The following is a 16,181-nucleotide window of genomic DNA, read 5'->3' as shown; positions in this document are numbered from 1 at the left end:
AGACACATACCAGACTTCACTCACCACTCATTAGACCTTCAAATTTTACTTTCAACCCTCTCTTATTGCTCTTTTATCCTCCTTCAGGGATTACAGTATACTGTGCACCAGTTTCCAACAATCCCAGTGAGCTCTGCTTGCCTACCTTCAGGCATTCAATTTTTAAAAACAGATTTGGACGGATTTTTAATTCTTAGGATTTTTTTGAAGTATAGTTAATACACAATGTTCTGTTAGTTTCAGATGTACTGAAAAGTGATTCAGTTATACATGTATATATATATATAAATTTTCAGATTCTTCTCCCTTATAGGTTATTACAAAATATCAAGTAACATTCCCTTCAGTCATTCAATTTTGTTCATCAGAGAAGCAAGTTGGTTGCTGTGCTGAGAAGCAGCAGTTACAATATTTAAATTCCATTTTTCATATTTATCTCCAGGAATCTTCTACAGAACTTTCACCACATCAAACCAAGAATAGTTTATCAAATATTTTTGCAGCAAGAGCTTTTCAGAACTGCCCTCTCTGAATTCTGTATCCACAACTGCCCTTGACATATTTTTTTAGTATTTATTTATTTATTTATGGCTGCATTGGGTCTTACAGTTGCAGCACACAGTGTCTTTCGTTGCAGCGTGCGGGATCTTCGATGTGGCATATGGGCTTCTCTCTAGTTGTGACACGTGGGCTCCAGAGCGCGCGGGCTGTCTAGTGGTGTGTGGGCTCAGTAGCTGCAGTGCAGGCTTCTCTTTAGTTGTGGCGCACGGGCTCAGTAGTTGCGGCACACGGGCTTAGTTGCCCCTCAGCAGGTGAGATCTTAGTTCCCTGACCAGGGATCGAACTCGCATCCCCTGCATTGGAAGGCAGATTCTTAACCATTGGACCACCAGGGAAGTCCCTGCCCTTGACATACTGATATAAGGATGTGACAATCATTCCTGCTTCTGACCCCACTCAGCAACATGGGGTACATTATTTTTTTTTTTTTTTTTTTTTTTTTTTTTTTGCGGTATGCGGGCCTCTCACCGTTGTGGCCTCTCCCGTTGCGGAGCACAGGCTCCAGACGCACAGGCCCAGCGGCCATGGCTCAGGGGCCCAGCCGCTCCGCGGCATGTGGGATCTTCCCGGACCGGGGCACGAACCCGTGTCCCCTGCATCGGCAGGCGGACTCTCAACCACTGCGCCACCAGGGAAGCCCGGGGTACATTATTTTTAATTGATATAAATGGTGTGATGGTATAGACCTCCTTCAGTATTTTTTCCCATCCAGCAATTTTTAAAATTTATTTTATTGAAGTATAGTTGATTTACAATGTTGTGTAAATTTCTGCTGTATACCAAAGTGATCCAGTTTTATATATATATATATATATATATATATATATATATTCTCTTTCATATTCTTTTCCATTATGCTTTATCTCAGGATATTACATACAGTTTCCTGTGCTATACAGTAGGACCTTGTTGTTTATCCATTCTATATATAATAGTTTGCATCTGCTAATCCCAAACTCCCAACCCATCCCTCCCCCTTGGCAACCACAAGTCTGTTCTCTATGTCTGTGAGTCTGTTTCTGTTTCGTAGGTAGGTTCCTTTGTGTCATATTTTAGATTCCACATATAAGTGATACCATATGGTACTTGTCTTTCTCTTTCTGACTTACTTCATTTAGCATGATAATCTCTAGGTCCATCCATGTTGCTGCATCTTTTTAATGGCTGAGTAGTATTCCATTGTGTGTGTGTGTGTGTGTGTGTGTATATATACACACACACACACACACCACATCTTCTTTATCCGTTCATCTGTTGATGGACATTCAGGTTGTTTCCATGTCTTGGCTATTGTGAATAGTCATCCAGCACTGTTTTTAATATCCGTCCACAATGCTGTGTATGTGTCTCCTCCATGGTTTCCAATGTCTACTTGTGGCCTCTGTATCAGTCAGACAGAGTGGGTTACACTGCAGTAACAAATACTCCCCAGATTACAGACATACCTTGTTTTATTGCACTTTGCAGATACTGCTTTTTTTTTTTTAACAAATTGAAGGTTTGTGGCAATCCTGCCTTGTCAGATGATATTAGCATTTTTTAGCCATAAGGTATTTTAAAATTAAGGTACATATATTGTTTTTTGAAACATAATGATATTGCACACTTATAAACATGCTTTTATATGCTCTGGGAAAAGAAAAAAATTCACGTGACTTGCTATATTGCCATGGCTTGGAACCAAAACTGCAGCATCTGAGGTATGTCTGTATAATGGTTTAAAATCACTAAGGCTTATTTCTCATAGACGCTGCATGTCCACTGTAGATAAAAGAATGTAGCAAAGCACGCGCTGACTCTTGATTTCCATCTGCAAGGGACACACATCCCTCCTGCCCACATTCTGATGGCAAAAGTACTTCACACGGTCCCCCCTACCTTACATGGCAGGGAAGTTCACTCCTACCACGTGGCTGTGGAAAGAGAAAGCTGGGATATTTGTAGACAGTCTTAGTGACCACCATGGACACCCAGGCTGCCTTCAACTCCATGTTCCCCCAAACGATGGCGTGATGAACATACCGATATGCGTCCCCTACAGGCCCATGTAGCCACTGCTTGGGACATACACCCAGGAGTGGGATTTCTGGGCAGTAGAGCATATATTTCATTTCACCAAGGAGTGCCTGTTCCAGTCTGAGCTATAAGCAGGCACAAAGGTGGGTATATCCTCACATCCTCCCAATGCTTGGCAATAACCACGTTTTATTTATTTATTTTAAAATAGTTATTTATTTATTTAGGCAGCGCCAGGTCTTCATTGTGGAATAACCACCTTTTAAAATTTTGCCAGTCCAGTAGGTATAAAGTGATAGCTGTTATTGTTCTAAATTGTAGTCTATGATTTCTAATGAGTTTAAGTATCTCTTCGTATACTTATCAGCCTCTCACATTTCTTCTTCTGTAATGTGCCTGTTCATATCTTCTTATATTTTTTCCTATTAGGGTTACTATAGTTTTCTTGTTGATTTTTATGAGTTTCTGGTAGAAATTTTTACTCTATAGTCTTTAATATCTTTTGGATGTTAAACAATATGAATGTGAATATACTCCTGATCTCCCAGAAAGTTATATATTATTTTAATGGATTGCATCTCATCTCCTAACTCTTTGGGGAAAAAAAAAAAAAAATTAAAGAAAGGAAGATAGACTAGGCTTGAATCAGAAGCCATTCCTGGGCCAATCAAAGGTGACTGGGAAGGTGGGCCTATACAGTGACAGCTTCTATTTAAACCACAAAGCTGGAACAGAAGAAAAAGCTTTCCCAGTATAAATGGGGAGTTTGCGGGGGGAGGGAGGGAGAAAGGGATGCTCTTCTGGGCAAAGCAATAGATGATCCCTGGCTTAGCATTTGATGTAAAAAATAAGGTCATGTATCCATCAGGATTCTTTTGTTTGCAAGAGACAGAAACTCAACTGAAACTAAGTTTTAAAAAACGAATGTATTATAAATAAATAAATAAAACTTTTTAAAAAAGGAATGTATTTTTTAAATACATTCAAGTACCTCAAAAAAGTCCAATGGGTAGGAGAGCTGGATCTAGGTGCCCAATAATATCAACAGGTCTCCATCTTTGTCTCTATTTCTCCAATAAGCTCTCTCTAAGGTGGGCATGGTGGCCACCAATAGCCAAACTCACGTAGTACCTTAACAACTGAAGCCTAGAAAACCTGGTTCTTTCCTAATGTTTTTGGTAGAAAAAAGTCCTAGGGAAGAATTCTGATTGGTCCAACCTACAAGACATGCCCTTTTCTGAACGAATCACTGTGGCCAGAGGGATGGAGTCATCTGATTGGTCAGACACGGGTCAAGGATGGGTGGTGGATGGGCCACTTTAGGCTCAATGAGAGGGTGCCCCACAGGAAAGAGGGGTTCTTGCCAGAAGGAGAGAGAAGACATGCTGGACAAGCAGAACCCAGAAATGCCAGATCCAGGCCAGATCCCTGCCTCATTCCTTACATCAATATGTATTCCATATGGACAAGGACATGGGATGGTGGGGGAAGAAACCACAGGAGAACAAGAATACAATATTGGCGGGCTTCCCTGGTGGCGCAGTGGTTGGGAGTCCGCCTGCCGATGCAGGGGACACGGGTTCGTGCCCCGGTCCGGGAAGATCCCCCATGCCGGCGGAGCGGCTGGGCCCGTGAGCCATGGCCGCTGAGCCTGCGCGTCCGGAGCCCGTGCTCCGCAACGGGAGAGGCCGCAGCAGTGAGAGGCCCGCGTACCGCAAAAAAAAAAAAAAGAATACAATATTGGTGATTGAAAGAATTAGGGGCTCAGCAAATGCCTTTCCAACAATGACATACACCATGATGACAAAGACTGACGGCCTTCTAAACTTCCATAGCACAAAACCAACCAAACGACCAGAATCTCCATTAGCAAGATTAAGAGACTAAGGACAAATTGGGGGGAAACATTTGTAACCCACACATCAAAGTACTGGGATCCCATGTGTGCCAAAGAGTTCTTAGAGATTCCAGACAAAGTGGACACCCCCATGGAAGTATGAGAAAATGACATGAAATAACATCTCAGAAAATGATGAGGGAAATGGAATACATGTCTGAAAGATAGGAAAAAGTTTTAAAAGATTGCCAACTCTGGATAGAAAAATGGACACGCTCAGGCTTCTCCTCCAGGGCCACCCTCCAGGGGCAGATGGAGTCCTGGTGTGTACACTCTGGGCCTGAGGAGTGACCAAGGGGCAGTGGTTTGTGGTTGAGGGTGTGGACAGAGCTTGGATGTGTGGCATGGGTGTCAACACACATGCATGTCCAGTCCCTTGAAGGTGGGACCAAGGCAAGGAAGAAAGAGGAGGGTGGAGACCCAGTAAGCTCCATTTGTACACTTGCTTCAGGCCCCTTTGATGCTCGAGGGGTGGATAATTCAAAGCTTTTCAGAGCCAGCTTAAGGATTAGGGACGTTATCCTAAGAGCAATGGGAGGCCTGCTGAAGGATTCTTGGTAAAGAGAATGAAATGAGTAAATCCGGGTTTTTAGAAGATCCCTCTGGCTACGATGGGGTGATTGGATTGGCGGTGAGTTAGATAGGAAGAAGGGGGAAGGGTTGGGAGGGTGAGGCCATAATTCAAAACAGAGATGATGACAATGTACATTGGAAAAGTGGAAAAAAGTGAGGAGGAAAAACAAACACAGTGATGGATAGGATATGGGGTTGGAGAGAGGAGGTTCTCAAGGGTCATGCTTTAGGCTTCTGGTGCATGTCACTGGTGGGCAGTGGTGCTGGCTACTGAGACAGGGAGCTGGACAAAGGGTCAGCTTTGGTGGAGGGTGGGGAGGGGGGAGAGGAGGTCACGGACACACTGAGTTCATTGCCTTTGAGATGCCCAAGCAGGGATGCCAAGTAGGCAATTGGATGACTAAGTCCAGAGTTCTGAGGACAGTCTGGGTTGAGGAGACACATGTGGCATCGAGACTGGATTTCACGTCATCTAAGATGCCACCGATTGGAAGCCGCACCATTATTTTAGATGCCACTAAGAAAGGGGAAAAAAAGCACTGAGATTCAACCATGACATGCCTCTGACCAAATAGTTCTGATTTCAGATAAAATGTGAAAAAATGCATCACAGAATTGATGGAATTGATTGTTAGGGTATAAGTTTGGCTTCTTTTGATGAACTGAAGTAACAGGGGTACAATAGGATGGAAGGATGTCACTTCTATGACATGCAGATGACTGAGAAGGTAGGGTAGCCCCACTCCACGAGGTGTTCCAGGGCCCAGGTTGCTTCTACCTGCGTGGGGTGATGCTCTTGTCTGCAGGGGCAGCCTGGCTCATCACAACGACAGCATTCCAGCATCAGAAGGGGCCCCGGGGAGGGAGAGGCCAGGGTCCTCTCTATGAAGGCCCCAGAGTGGGTATGTGTCACTTCCTCTCACTACCCAGTGGCCAGAACTTTGTCACATAGTACCCCCAGCTGTAAATAGTTCCCAGCCTCCCATAGTACTCCCAGAGAGGCTGGGAACTATTTACAATAGCCAAGACATGGAAACAACCTAAAAGTCCATTGACAGATGAATGGATAAAGAAGATGTGGTACATATATACAATGGAATATTACTCAGCCATAAAAAAGAACGAAAGAATGTCATTTGCAGCAACATGGATGCCCCTAGAGATTATCATACTAAGTGAAGTAAGTCAGAAAGAGAAAGACAAATACCATATGATAACATCTATATGTGGAATCTAAAATATGACACAAATGAACCTGTCTATGAAACAGAAACAGACTCAGACATAGAGAACAGACTTGTGGTTACCAAGGGGGAGGGGTGTAGGGGAGGGAAGGATTGGGAGTTTGGGATGAGTGGATACAAACTAGTATATATAGAATGGATTAACAACAAGGTCTTACTGTATAGCACAGGGAACTATATTCAATATCTTGTGATAAACCATAATGGAAAAGAATATGAAAAAGAATATAGGGACTTCCCTGGTGGTAAAGTGGTTAAGAATCCGCCTGCAAATGCAGGGGACACGGGTTCAAGCCCTGGTCCGGGAAGATCCCACATGCCGTGGAGCAACTGAGCCTGTGCGCCACAACTGCTGAGCCTGCGCTCTAGAGCCTGTGTGCCACAACTACTGAAGCTCGCGCTCCTAAAGCCCATGCTCCGCGACAAGAGAAGCCCGCGCACTGCAACGAAGAGTAGCCCCCACTCGCTGCAACTAGAGAAAGCCCACGCGCAGCAACGAAGACCCGACGCAGCCAAAAATAAATACATTTATTTAAAAAAAAGAATATATATGTATAACTAAATCACTTTTCTGTACAGCAGAAATTAAGACAACATTGAAAATCAACTATACTTCAATAAAATTTTTTAAAAATTAAAAGTAGAGAGAGAGGCTGGGAAATGTGGCTTTAGCTTGGCAGCCTGGTGCCCAGCTAGAAGCCAGGGCTCCTAAGAAAGAGAGGATGGACGTTGGTCTCAACTGGTGGTCTCTGCCCCAGGAGTCACCTGCACGTGGGTGGTGATTGACGCTAAGGGCATGAGTGAGACCGGGTGATGGTGAAGAAAGCCGAGAGCAGGTGCTGGCGTGCCCTCACCTTTGGAGTTTCAGAGAGGATGATAATCAAGAAATAGACTGAGGAAGAAAGGTCTGGAAAGGGAAGGGGCACCAGGAGGTGTTTGTGCCAAGAAGCCAAGGGAGCCAGTGTCTCAAGGGAAGGGAGATGTCACCTCTGTCCAGCGCTGCTGCGGGGGAGGTATAGTGAGATGAGATTTTCTTCCAAATGACTGACTCGTAAATACTGATAATTGAAGTCGGAGGATTCTCTCTACTTTTGAATATATTTGAACGTTTCCATACATCACAAGAAAATAAAGCAAGAAACCTATTTGATGTATTGACATGGAAGTCACTGGTGACTTCCACAAGAGTAGTTAAAAAGCAGAAGCCAGACGAGAGAGAAGAGGGATTTGTGCGCTGAGTCCATGGAGGCTGTGACGGTTAACGTGGGGAGCGGAGCTTCCCACAAACGCCCACAGCAGTGACGCTGGCTCCACACACTCCTCTAGAATCTCGCCTCTGCTCATCCAGATGTGGACTCTATCCCCAAACCCTGGAATCTGGGGGCACCTGTGACTTCTTTCACCAACAGAGAACGGGGGTTTGATGCCATGTGGTCTGTGAGGCTGCGTCATTAAAAGGATACGGAAGGACACAGCTTCCCTGGTTCATATTTATTCTCTCTCTTTCTCTCTCTCTCTCTCGAGTTGTGTAATATAAAATGTACCAGTTAAAGCGTTTTAAAATGTACAGTTCAGTAGGGTTAAGTCCATTCACATCATGGTGCAACCCATCTCCAGAACTGTTTTCAACTTGCAAAACTGAAACTCTGTCCACATTAAACACTAACCCCCGACTGTCCCCCCTCCCTAGCCCCTGGCAACCACCATTCTATTTTCTGTCTCAGTGAATTTAACAACCTCTGGTTCTGTTCAATACATTCATCCTTGGAATCCAGCTGCCATGCTGGGAAGAAGCCCAAAGTAGTCCATGAAGAGACCACTTTGATCCCAGCTGATAGCAATCACCCACCTCCTCACGTGAGTAAACAAGCCTTCAGGCAACGCCAGCCCCAGATTTTGGGATAACCAGCCAAAGCTCAGACATTGTGGAACAGAAACAAGCTATCCCCACTGTGCTCTATCTGAAGTCCTGACCCAAAGAAACCAATAATAAATGTCACTAAGTTTGGGGGTCATTTGTTATGTAACCATAGTAACTGGGACAGTTGGTAATCCTTACAAAGTGTTTGTTAAGGAGAGAAGGAAATTGGGGGCTGGGGGGTGACCCAAGGAAGGTAGGTCAAGGAAAGTTGGTCTTTGTTTTGCTTCTTTAAGATGGAAGCAATCTGAGTGTGTTTAAGCATTGAGGGGAAAGAAATATCCATGTGAGAAGGAGACTTGGATATTCACATGAAAGAGGACAGGTCTGTAGAGACCGTCATACAGAGTGAAGTAAGTCAGAAAGAGAAAAACAAATACCGTGTGCTAACACATATATATAGAATCTAAAAAAGAAAAAAAGGTTCTGAAGAACCTAGGGGCAGGACCGGAATAAAGACGCAGATGTAGAGAATGGACTTGAGGACACAGGGAGGGGGAAGGGTAAGCTGGGACAAAGTGAGAGAGTGGCACGGACATATATACACTACCAAATGTAAAACAGATAGCTAGTGGGAAGCAGCCGCATAGCACAGGGAGATCAGCTCGGTGCTTTGTGACCTAGGGAGGGTGAGAGGGAGGGAGACGCAAGAGGGAAGAGATATGGGAACATATGTATATGTATAATTGATTCACTTTGTTATAAAGTAGAAACTAACACACCATTGTAAAGCAATTATACTCCAATAAAGATGTTTATATATATATAGTCAGGTTGTCAGTCTCTCTCAACTTGATCGACAGATTCATTGCAATCCCAATCAAAACTGACTATTTTGTGGATATCAGCAAAGTGAATCTATAAGGTATTTGGAGGCAAAAGACCCAGAATAGACAACATGATGTTGAAGGACAAGAGCAAAGTTGCAGGACTGATGCTATCCTACTTTAAGCCTTAGTATAAAGCTACAAGATAGGGTGGAGCTGGCGAAAATACAGACTAATAGATCCATGGGACAACAGAGCTCAGAAGTAGACCCGCATATATAAAGTCAACTGATCTTTGACAAAGGAGCAAAGGCAATACAGTAAAGAAAAGATAGCTTGTTCAACAAATGGTGCTGGAACAAGTGGACGTCCGTATGTAGAAAATGAATCTAGACACAGACCTTAAACCCTTCACAAATTTAACTCAAAACGGATCATAGAGCTAAATGTAAAACACAAAAGTACAAAACTCCTAGGAGAAAACCAAGATGACCTTGGGTATGTTGATGCCTTTTTAGATAAAGCACCAAAGATATAATCCTTGAAAGAAATAACTGATAAGCTGGACTTCATTAAAATTAAAAATTTCTACTCTGCAAAAGACATTCAGTGCTGGAGGGAATGCAAAGTGGTACAGCCACTTTGGAACATAGTCTGGCTTTTTCTTCTAAAACTAAACATACTCTCAACATACAATACAGCAATCGCACTCCTTGGTATTTACCCAAAGGAGTTGAAAACTTATGTTCATACAAGAATCTGCCCGCAGATGTTTATAGCAGCTTTATACATAATTGACAAATGTTGGAAGCAACCAAGATGTTCTTCAGTAGGTGAACGTGCAAATAAACTATGGTGCACCCAGACAGCGGAATTACTATTCAGCATGAAACAGAAATGAGCCATCAAGCCATGAAAAGACATGGAGTAGACCTAAATGCATATTATTAGTGAAAGATGCCAATCTGAGAAGTCTACATACTGTATAATTCCAACTATATGACATTCTATGGAGCCAGTAAAAAGATCGGGGGTGAAGGAAGGGGGTATCAGTAAAAGGACTGAGCACAGAGGATTTGGGGGGGCAGTGAAACTACTCTGTACGGATACCGTCATTATGGATATATGTCATTATTCATTTGTCCAAACCCATAGAATGTACAACACCAAGAGCGAACGTTAATGTAAACTATGGACTTTGGGTGATCATGATATGCCAGTGGTGTAGGTTCTATTGTAACAAATGCACCATCTGGAGGGGGATATTGACAACGGGGGAAGCTGGGGGTGGCGGGGAAGGAGTATAAAGGGAAATCTCTGTATCTTCCACTCAATTTTGCTGTGAACCTAAAACTGCTCTGAAAAATAACAAATCAATAAGGATCCAATAATAAGATTCCTTGACATAATTTCCAAGTTCCTTTGGGTCCACAGGTCCCCCTCCATCTCCCTTTATTCTTCCTTGAAACAATTTATTTCCACAGTCTGGACTTCATAGGTGGGGCTGTTACTTTCATTAGAAAAAACATGTTGTCTTGTTTTCCCTCTTTTTGTCGAAAGCATCATTGATGTTCAGTGTCTACATCAATTCATCAGGGGCTGGAAGATGGTCAAAAACTCATAGTAGCATTCCTTTTCCATGTATTAGCTGGAATGCTTCTTTTGAAAAGAAACTTGCTCTCATCTATTTGGTTACCCAAATATACAGTGTGTATAGCATAGGCAAGGGAAGTGCTGGATTCTCCATCTTTATTTACTAGTGTTCAAAATAATATATTTACCCTCTAGCATCCTTCAACTGTGACCAAGTAGGTTTCTGTTGTTATTATTATCATCATCATTAATTCTAACCTTTTAAGCATCTATTAACATTTTTTTTCCAAAGAAATTTAAAACTTTATTCTAAAAGAAGACTTGGGGTGACTATTTCCAAATATCTAACACAGGAGGCCAGAGAAAGAAAAGCATCTTTCTCCTTCAGTGGTATTAAATACATCCATAACATCGTGTAACCATCACCACCATTCATCTCCATAACTCTTTTTATGTTTTAAAATGAAAGCTCTATACCCTTTAAACTCCCCAATCCCCAGCCCCTGGCATCTACTATTCCACTGTCTCTGTGATTTTGACTCTGCTAAGTAACTCATATCAATGGAATCTTACAGTGTATTTCTTTTTGTGACTGGCCTATTTCAGTTAACATATGTCCTCAAGGCTCATCCATTTTGTAGCATGTGTCAGAATTTCCTTTTCTTGAAGACTGAATACTAGTCAATTGTATGTAGTACAGACCACATGTTGCAAGTATCCCCCCATGGAGGGATACTTGGGTTGCTTCTATCAATACATTTCAGCAGTTGTGAATAATGCTGCTATAAACATGGGTGTAAAAACTCTCTCTTCAAGATCTTGCTTTCAATTCTTTGAGTATATAGCCAGAAGCGGAACTATGAATAATATGGTAATTTTATTTAAAATTTTTTGAGCGGGGAATTCCCTGGTGGTCCAGTGGTTAGGACTTGGCACTTTCACTGACGGGGCCCAGGTTGGGGGAACTAAGATCCAGCAAGCCACGCGGTGCGGCCATATAAATACATTTTTTGAGGGACTGCCATACTGTTTTCCACAGTGGACGTACCATTTTAATTTCTAACAACAGTGCACAAAGATTCCAATTCTCCATTTCCTTGCCAATACTTGTTATTTTCTGTTTATTTAGGGGTTTGGTTGTTTTGTTTTGTTTTTTTGATAGTTGCTATCCTAATGGGTGTAAGGTGGTATCTCATTGTAGTTTTGATTTGCATTTTCCAGAATGAATAGTGATGTTAAGCATCTTTTCATGAGCTTATTGGCCATTTTTATATTTTCTTTGGAGAAATGTCTATTCAAGTCTTTTTTTTTTTATCTTCCCAGCTATGCCTCACGGCTTGCCGAGATCTTAGTTCCCGGACCAGGGACTGAACCCGGGCCCCCAGCAGTGGAAGCACGGAGTCCTAACCACTGGACCACCAGGGAATTCCCAAGTCCTTTTTTGTTGTTGTTGTTTGTTTGTTTTTTGCAGTACGTGGGCCTCTCGCTGTTGTGGCTTCTCCCGTTGCGGAGCACAGGCTCCGGACGCGCAGGCTCAGCGGCCATGGCTCACGGGCCCAGCCGCTCCGCGGCATGTGGGATCTTCCCAGACCGGGGCACGAACCCGTGTCCCCTGCATCGGCAGGCGGACTCTCAAACACTGCGCCACCAGGGATGCCCTCCTTTGTTTTTTAATGAGGATTTTTGGTTGTTGTTGAGTTTTAGTTTTCTTGCTATATTCTGGATACTCATCCCTTATTGACTTGCAAATATTTTCTCCTATTTTGTAGATTACCTTTTTACTCTGTTAATATTGTTTTCTGATGCACAAGATTTAAAATTTTTTAGGAAGTCCAATTTTTCTGTTTTTTTCTTTCGTTGCCTGTGCCTTTGGTTCATATCCAAGAAAACATTGCCAAATCCAGCATTGTGAAGCTTTTGTCCCTATGTTTTCTTCTAAGATTTTTACAGCTTTGGGTCTTACATCTTACATACATTAGATCTTTGATCTATTTTGAGTTAATTTTTTGTATGGTGTTAGGTAAGGGTCTGATTTCATTTTTTTTGCACGTGGACATTTAGTTTTGACAGCACCATTTTTAAAACACTGTCCTTTTCCCCATTGAATGGTCTTAACACTCTTGTCAAAAATCATTTGATGATGTATTTATGTATTATTTCAGGTCTTTCTACTCTATTTCATTGATATATATGTCTGTCTATACGCTAATACAATGTTAGCAAACACTGTTTTGATTACTGTAGCTTTGTAGTAAGTTTTGAAATCAAGTAGTGTTAAGGGCTCCAGCTTTGTTCTTCTTTAACAAGACTGTTTTGGCTATTCAGGGTTCCTTGAGATTCCATATGAATTTTAGGATGGGTTTTTCTATTTCTGTAAAAAATAGAAAAATTTTAATTTCATTTCAATAGAGATAACATTGAGTCTGTAGTTTGCTTTGGGTAGTATTGACCTCTTAACAATATTAACTCTTCCAATTCATGAAGATGGAATTCATTTCCATTTACTGATATCTTCTTTAATCTCTTTCAGCAATGTTTTAGAGTTCATTGTACAAGTTCCTTGATATGTTAATTTCTAAATTTTTTGAGGCTACTGTAAATGGAACTGGTTTTGTAATTTCCTTTACAGATTGTCCATACAAATGATTTTTGCGTGTTGACTTTGTGTCCTACTTTGCTGAATTTATTTATTAATTCTAACAGTTTTTTTGTGTGTGTATAATCTTTAGTGTTTTCTGCATGTAAGATCATATCATCTGGGAACAGATGGCATCCAATTTGGATGTCTTTTATTTCTTTTTCTTGCCTAACTGCTCTGGCTAAAATATACAGTACTATGTTGAATAGAAGTGGTGAAAGTAGGGCACCTTGCCTTGTTCCTAATCTTAGAGGAAAATCTTCGTCTTTTACCACTGAGTATGTTAACTGTGGGTTAACATACTCAGTGGTAAAAGATATATTTGGCTTTTATTATATTGAGCTAGTTTCCTTCTATTCCTAGTTTGTTGAGCACTCTATCATAAAGGGTGTTGAATTTTGTCAAATACGTTTTCTGCATCAATTGTCATGTGTATGTGGTTTGTTTTGTTTTTTTCCCTTTCACTCCCTTAATGTGGTGTATTACATTGGTATGTAGTTTTCTTTTTGGTAGTGTCTTTATCTGGCTTTGGCATCAGTGTAATGCTTGCCTCACAGAATGAGTTAGAAAGTGTTCCCCATTCTTTAATTTTTGGCAGAAGTTTGAGAAGGACTGGTATTGGCGCTCCTTTAAATGTTTGGTAGAATTCACCAATGAAGCCATTGGGTCTAAGGCTTTTCTTTGTTGGGAGATTTGTGATTACTGATTCAGTCTCCTTCCTAGTTATAGGTCTATTCAGATGTTCTATTTCTTCATGATTTAGGTTGGTGTCTCTAGGAATTTGTCCATTTCATTTAGGTTATCCAATTTTTTGGACTATAACTTTTTTTTTTTTTTGCGGTATGCGGGCCTCTCACTGTTGTTGTGGCCTCTCCCGTTGCGGAGCACAGGCTCTGGACGCGCAGGCCCAGTGGCCATGGCTCATGGTCCTAGCCGCTCTGCGGCATGTGGGATCTTCCTGGAACGGGGCACAAACCCATGTCCCCTGCATCGGCAGGCGGACTCTCAACCACTGCACCACCAGGGAAGCCCGGACTATAACTTTTTATAGTAATTTCTTATCTATTTTTTTTCCTGTAGAATTTGTAGTAGTGTCCCCACTTTCATTTCTAATTTTAGCAACTTGAGTCTTCTCTCTTTTTTTCTTAGCCCATGTAGCTGAATGTTTGTCAACTTTTGTTGATTTTTCTCAAGGATCAACATTTGGTTTCATTCATTTTCTCTGTTGTTTTCCTATTCTCTATTTTGTTTATCTCTGCTCTAATCTTTATTATTTCCTTCCTTCTGCTAGCTTTGGGTTTAGTTTGTTCTTCTTTTTTAGTTCCTTAAGTTGTAAATTTAGGTTGTTAATTTGAAATCTTTCTTGTTTTTAATGTAGGTGTTTGTAGCTCTAAATTCCACCACTAGTACTGCTTTCACTGCATCCTGTAAGTTTTGGTTTGTGATGTTTTTTGTTTTCATTCATCACTAAGTATTTTCTTTGTGATTTCTTCTTTGATCCATTGGTTGAGTGTTAATTTGCACAAATGTATGAATTTCCCAGTTTCCCTTCTGATATTATTTCTAGCTTTGTCCTGTTGTGGTTGAAGATACTTTGTATAATGTCTATTAAAATCGACTGAGGTTTAATCTGTGGCCTAATATATGGTCTATCTTGGAAAATGCCCCATGTGCACTTAAGAATATGTATGCTGCTGTTGTTGGGTGGAGTGTTCTGTATACATCTGTTAAGTTCAACTGCTCTAACATGTAAACTTTTTAACAAAGCACCTGATAATAAATATTTTAGGCTCTGTGGGTGAAGGGCAAACTCAAGAATGTACACACTTATATAACAAGAGAGGAGACAAACTTGAAAAAATTTTAATTGATGAAATTCAAAATATAATAACTATAATTTTTGTTATATAGGTCTACTAATGAGAAGAATGGAATACTTTGGGGGGGATAATATTTGCTTAATTGGTGATCAAAGTTAGTGTCCCCTACAATCAAAATCAAATGCAAATATTCATCTATAGATGCTGATCTGTGATGAGGTTTTGTTTTCCATGTTTGAAAATGCTTTTTCACACAGACAGGTACTGCCGAAACTGGTAACAGTGCACAAGCCTGTGATTTTAATTGAGCATCTTCATCACATACAAGGAGATTACAGAATTCTATCAGGTTCTTCTCTTGATATTTCCTTTTAGCACATCATTCCATTACAGGTTGATCAGTTCCAGCTGAAGGCTGGGTGGAAGCTGCTCAGTTACACAGTTAAATGGATTTTTAAATATTCAGATTTCCTTTGAGTTTGCATCAAAGTCTAAGAAGCACAACTTGAACTGCAGTTTGAACTCAAAAACTAAATGCACAGCAAGTTTGGGAATTGAGATCTTCCCTGTTTCAACTTTTAAAGCACGGGAAGTATATAAAGCAGCTTGACATTACTTGTGATTCAAACAGTAAAGTTGAAATGACTTCACAACAATGTGTTTTACATATAAGCTCTGTATTGACTTTTTTTTTTTTTGTGGCTGTGTCAGGTCTTAGTTGCAGCATGTGGGCTCTTCGTTGTGGCACACGGGCTTCTCTCTAGTTGTAGCGGTGGGTTTTCTCTTCTCTAGTTGTGGCGCGTGGGTTCCAGGGCACGTGGGCTCTGCAGTTGTGGCTCACAGGCTCTCTAGCTGAGGCACGCGAGCTCAGTAGCTGTGGCGTGCAAGCTTAGTTGCCTCACGGCATGTGAAATCTTAGTTTGCTGACCAGGGATCGAACCCTCATCCCCTGCATTGTAAGGCGGATTCTTTACCACCAGGGAAGTCCCTTGACTTTTAATATTAGTTTGAATTCATTTAAAAAACATTTTCAAGTCCACAGGAAAATCCAATTTCCAAAGCCATTCAATATTTTTAACAGTGGTTGAAGCAAAGAGGTCCTTCTTGTTCAGAAAAATTTCAATTTGACTCAGAGCTCAAAATATCTCAGTAAA

Source organism: Phocoena sinus, chromosome 15 (assembly GCF_008692025.1).
Source record: "Phocoena sinus isolate mPhoSin1 chromosome 15, mPhoSin1.pri, whole genome shotgun sequence".
NCBI lineage: Eukaryota > Metazoa > Chordata > Mammalia > Artiodactyla > Phocoenidae > Phocoena > Phocoena sinus.
This window is presented reverse-complemented; position numbering follows the sequence as displayed.